Source organism: Urocitellus parryii, chromosome 7, assembly GCF_045843805.1.
Source record: "Urocitellus parryii isolate mUroPar1 chromosome 7, mUroPar1.hap1, whole genome shotgun sequence".
Taxonomy (NCBI): Eukaryota; Metazoa; Chordata; class Mammalia; order Rodentia; family Sciuridae; genus Urocitellus; species Urocitellus parryii.
The window spans coordinates 26831278-26836873 of NC_135537.1; the positions used below are offsets into that span (position 1 = coordinate 26831278).

Genomic DNA, 5596 nt, shown 5'->3' on the forward strand with positions numbered 1-5596 from the left:
AAAAATTATAAATTTATTTAAATTGCTATTTTAAAAATTTACTTGGGCTCCACTTCTTCTTCTTCTTTTAATTGATTTGAGAGTATTTTCCTTTCTCCTTTAAGCACAAATCTGGGAAAGGCTCTGATGTTTCCCCAGTAGATGAAAATCATATATTCTCATGAAATGTGACTTATGCCTTCTCAGCCCCCTTCTATGAAAACCACCACTACTTTCACACTCTCTCTCTTCAGTTGCTGGAGTGGATGAACTGACAACTCTTTCATGAACCTTCCAAGTGAACGTGAAATGCCAAACATGAGCTTAGGCTGACGTGTCTTTTTGTTGTTTGTACCTTCATATATATTGGGCATTACTTTTATTTTTTTATTTATTTTTTTTTTCAAGTTCCAGAACTGATTTTATTTGGATAACTGACTGAAGGAGACTTGTTTGTAACCAGGATGGCATTCACAGTATGTTGTTACATTCACACTTAAAAAATATATCTCTATGTACAGGAATTTGCAAATAGATGTAAACATACATTACTTTCCAAGTACATTTCTCCCCTTCTCCCAGGAGGAAAAAGAAATAAGCCATCCAACAAGGCCACCCCTTCACAATAGTTTAATACAAAGGCTGCAAATACCTCTAAATCAAAAAAGTGGTTCATCTGACCTATTGGGTCTCATGGGGAGAACACCACTGAATGACAATAATGACAACAGCTTGACCTCAGATGGAACTGGACTTTTTAAAACTGAGTTCCCAGGAAAAATAGGCACTGATTTCTAGAAGGAAAGTCACTCCTTACTGAAGCTATTTATTGAGCCAATATGGCTGGTTAACATTTTCACTAGTATAAAGTAACCCAGTGCAGGACTCTCAGACGTTGTTAGCTGAAACTGTACAGTCAGACTGCAAGAGGAGCTGCCTAGGCCACACTGAAGCTGGCTGTCCCCGTCCTCCAGGTGTGAGGACCACCCCAATTTCATCCCAGGGATCTGGCCCCTCCCTTCCTTACTGCAACTGTCTGGCATTATACAAGGTCCCCGCTGCTTACACTTAAACTACTCTTCAAGTTAATTAGAAAAACTCTTGTTTAAAAAAAAAAAAAAAACAAGGAAAAAAAAAAGGCGTCAGGTTATCTCATCCAGGCCGCCCTCCCCAGTCCCCCAACAGGAGGCATGCCAGGTGGGGGGATGGGCGGGGGCACAGGTGGCTGTCCTCCAGGGGGCACTGCAGGAGGCGGGTAGCTAGCCGGCGGCAGGCCCAAGCCTGGAGGAGGGTGAGGTGGGACTGCATGGGTGGGGGGCAGGCGAGGGGGTGGGGGTGGAAAGTTGGGGTTGTAGGTAGGTGGAGGTGGTGGGTAACCAGGAGTAGGGGGTGGAATGGCAGGTGGGGGGAAGGAGGCTGGGGGAGGAGGCACAGGTGGTGGGGGTGGGTTGGGGGGATAGACATGGGGGTGGTAGGGAAGGTGAGCTGGCGGGCCATAGGCTGGGGGCAGGGCGCCATAGGAGGGGCCTTCGGTCTTCATCATGGACTGCAGGCTCTGGTAACCCTCTCCAGACATGTAGGAGCTGGTGGTGGACATCCCCGTCATGTAGCTGGAGGGGGGCGGGGGTGGGGGCCGGTGTGGTAGAGGTGGTGGCTGGTGCACAGGGGCCGGGTGGGCCGGAGGAGGAATCTGGACTTTGGGGAGGTCACTGGCATCCACCGGGCCAGGTGGCTGGGCCTCGCCTAGAGCAGCAGCGAGGGGAGGCTTCCGGTCTGGTGGTGGGTGGGCCGGAGGCAACGGTGGGTGAGTGGTCTCTATTTTCGGGATTTTAGGTGGTGGTGGTTCTGCTGCTTTGCTCTCTTCTTTGGGAGAAACCACCACGGCCCGCTTCGCCTGTCGGGGAGGACTGGGCTGTGGGGACGGCTTCTTGGGTGGCTGTGTGGGCGGCTGCTGCGGCTGCTGGGCTGACTGCTGGGAGTCCTTCTGCTGGGGCTGGGCTGGTTCGGAGCCTTGAGACGGTTGTGACTGTTGTACTTGTGGCACTTGTGGTGTAGGCTGAAGAGATGGGGGCTGTTGCAGCTGATGGGGGGTGTGATGAGGCATCTGTTGTTTTCCTTGTGAGTAAAGATCCAGGATCTGGTGGCAGATATCTTCCAAAACATCAACAGGGACATCTTGAACAAACTGCTCCCACCATCTCCTATACATGGGTTTGGAGGTCCATTCTTGTATTTCAAACTTGCACAAGCGTCCTGCGAGATACATCACGGCTACTGCTATGATCTCTGGTTCCCATTGCAGTGACAAGGTGGTGCAGAGACTGTCATTTACAAATGTCCACGCCATTTGAACCAACTTTTGAATTTTATTTTTATCACCTTTAAGTTGTTTTGCATATTTGAGCAGGAATTGGTATGGATGTTCTACCTGTAAATCAAACTTTATGGTCTGTAGTAAGATTCTCTCCAGAACCATTACTTCTTCCTTTGGATCATCTCCAAACTGGCCAAACTGTACATCGTTTAATAAACTACGAGCTGTTTTGATGATATCTTTACATTTTTTTGGTGTTTCTTCTACTTTCCCAGCCAGAAAGAGAAAACAAGCTCCTGTCACATATCTTGGGAATTGCTTGAAGGAATGGAACATATAAAAGCGATGAAAATAAATTATTCCAGTTGCCAGGGTGTCATAGTGTAGCCCCAAACGTGTGCCCACATCAAAGATGAATCTAGCCCCCTCTCGCCGGTACCGGGCCTCAGTGGCTGGATCAAGTCCTTCAAGTTGCGAGGGTGTATGAGCCAGGTCTTTCTTATCCCAGTACCAATATGGTTTTGTGTGGTCCAGGTTTGCTGACGTTACTGAAGGGCTTGAATTTTCTTTATTCTCCTTCATTTATTGGAGTAGACTTGTTCTTTCCAAAAGGTTGTCTGAAAACTTTAGAATCCCCTCGCCTCAGGCAAGCCCCTTAGCGACGTCTCTCCTTGCTGATTGCGGCCATCTTGGAAGTGGAATGGGCATTACTTTTAAAAAGAAAAAATCATTTTGTCAAATGTTGATCAGTATTTCTTACTTGCAATCATAAAGTATTTATCTCATGGAGAGTATAATAATGAATTGTAATGGGTACTGGCCTAGAAAAAAGATTTTTTCATAAATTTTGGCAGATCCCAAAATGATGCCATTTTATTCAAGTTCCAAAATACCAGAAACTTTCACACTAAAAGATTTTCCAAATGGTTACTCTTCACATAATATTTCAAAATGCATCATTTAAGAAAGTGACATCTAAATCAATAAAAGTTGAAAATGAGGGTATGTAGTTTGAATCTTTGGGATAAGTTTTAAAACAATCAGCATTTCATATTTCAAAATTGTTCACTTTCTTGAACTGTTAGGAATAACAAACAGGCTCTTGAGGGATTCTTGTGATTTTGGAACACATCTGAAAAATGATGAAATAGAATATATAAAGTGGAAAGAAAAAATATTGTAGCACAATAGCAAAAAAGAAAAAAATAAGAAAAACTAAAATATCTTTTAAATCTGAATCTTGAAAATAAAATATGAAAATTAAAACATTAAAATATTGAAAAGACATATAGGTATACTTCCAAATAATTCATCCTCCATAAAAAAGCCAGTGAAATTTAGAAAGCATAACTATTTCAGCTTTCCTCAAGCCTTCTGCTTTTTTGTCTGGTTCCTATACTTACCTAGGAGTCCCTTGAAGGCTGCTGATCAATAAGTGAGATAGAGTTGAATATAGGAGGTCAAAGAAAGTAGAAATAATTTAGTGTACTCTCCTCTGTGCTGCTGCATCTGATTTACTCTGATCCTTTGCTAGATTTCTTTTCCCCCCACCCTGGCTAAAATGTAATCATTACTTTGGGGAACTTAACCTAAATTTGCACTGCAGAATCTTGCTCTTCAGATTTAAGGAGTCATGGAAATGAAATTCATGATGTCTAGATCAGAATATCTTTTTTTGGCATCTACTTTACATCATGAAAGTCATTGTGATGGCTTCTGAAGTTATTCCTATTTCTGACACAAATATATTATTTTAGTTAGGTACAATGTAAATGGCTTTACTGGAACACATTATGTCTGGTAACCTAGGTATTTTGATGAATTTAGTGGGACATAATTCAGTGGAGGGAGTGATTCAGACAGTAGCCAGATCATACAGTAGGGTAAGGATGGACCAGCAGTCATGAAACAGACAAAATGTGTAGATTTTATTTTTTTAGAGAGAGAGAATTTTTTAATATTTATTTATTTTTTTAATTTTCGGCGGACACAACATCTTTGTATGTGGTGCTGAGGATCGAACCCGGGCTGCACGCATGCCAGGCGAGCGCGCTACCGCTTGAGCCACATCCCCAGCCCTAGAAATTATTTTCACCAGAGAGAATAGTATAAAGACAAATAACAAATTAAAAGGAATAGCATGCAAAAAGATTTGTGGAATAAGAAAAATTGAGGTTTAATAATCAAGTCGAGAGAAAAGACTTGGAGACTAAAAGAGAGCTTATGGATTGTCAAACATTATAGGTATGTAAGTTTCAAAATAATGCATTTTGATGCATTTGTAGTGGAACTCAAATTGTGAATGCTAATTGTTTCTCTACTTCTTCAAACTTGCAATGATAGGAATGCCTACTTCATGATTATGTGTCAATATTCAGGTGTGTAGAGCATTGAAAAATAAGAATTTTTAAAGTTGCCTGTTGGAGTCTCAGAATTGATTGATTTTAGTCAGGCAGCACAAACATTTTCCTATGAAATCCCTGTGACAGTTAATTTGATGTATCAATTTGGGTAGGCTACACTCCTCAGATGTTTCCTCAAACAGGAGTTTAGGTAATTTTAAAGATTGGGTTAACATTTAAATCTATGAACTTTGAGTAAGGCAGTTTGTCTTTCATAATATGAGTGGGATTTATTCAATGAGGGGAGGTTATAAAAGAAAACAAACTGAGGAAGAGTGGGTTGACCTCTAATCTGATGTTAGGATTGGGCTGCAATATTAACTCTAACCTGCCAGCATGACCTCCAGATATTGGGGGAGAGAGAGAGAGAAAGAGAGGGGGGGGGAGGGAGGAGAGAGAGAGAGAGAGAGAGTCAGAGACAGGCAGAAATTCATTTTAAGAAATTCACTTATTGCATAAACTGACGAGTCCCCAGTAACTGATTATGTATAGGCTGGCTGGCAAGTCCACATTTTACTTTTTTTTTCCTTTTATACATACACAATTTGCTTTCAGCTTTAGGATCTTAGAAATCTGCAAAGAAAAATCTTATAAAATTTATAAAAAAAAATAAAAAATCTTTTAATAAAATTTATAAAAAAATAAAAAAATCTTATAAAAAAATCTTTTTCCTTAGAAAAAATGCAAGCATTTCTCAGGCTTTATATACTTAGAGAAGTGTTTATTTATCATAACATATATACACTTATTTTCACAAAATACACTTAGATGCATTCCTAAATAGATTTTTTTCTGGGGAGGTAACAGGGATTGAACTCAGGGGCACTCGACCTCTCAGCCACACTACCAGCCCTTGTGTTTTATTTAGAGACAGTGTCTCATTGAGTTACTTAGCCCCTCA

General features: G+C 41.4%; 1 pseudogene; it reads right to left on the bottom strand.

The window, feature by feature from the left end:
- Positions 1 to 398: 398 nt before the first annotated feature.
- On the bottom strand, positions 399 to 2981 carry LOC144255787 (cyclin-K pseudogene; annotated as a pseudogene).
- Positions 2982 to 5596: the final 2615 nt, after the last annotated feature.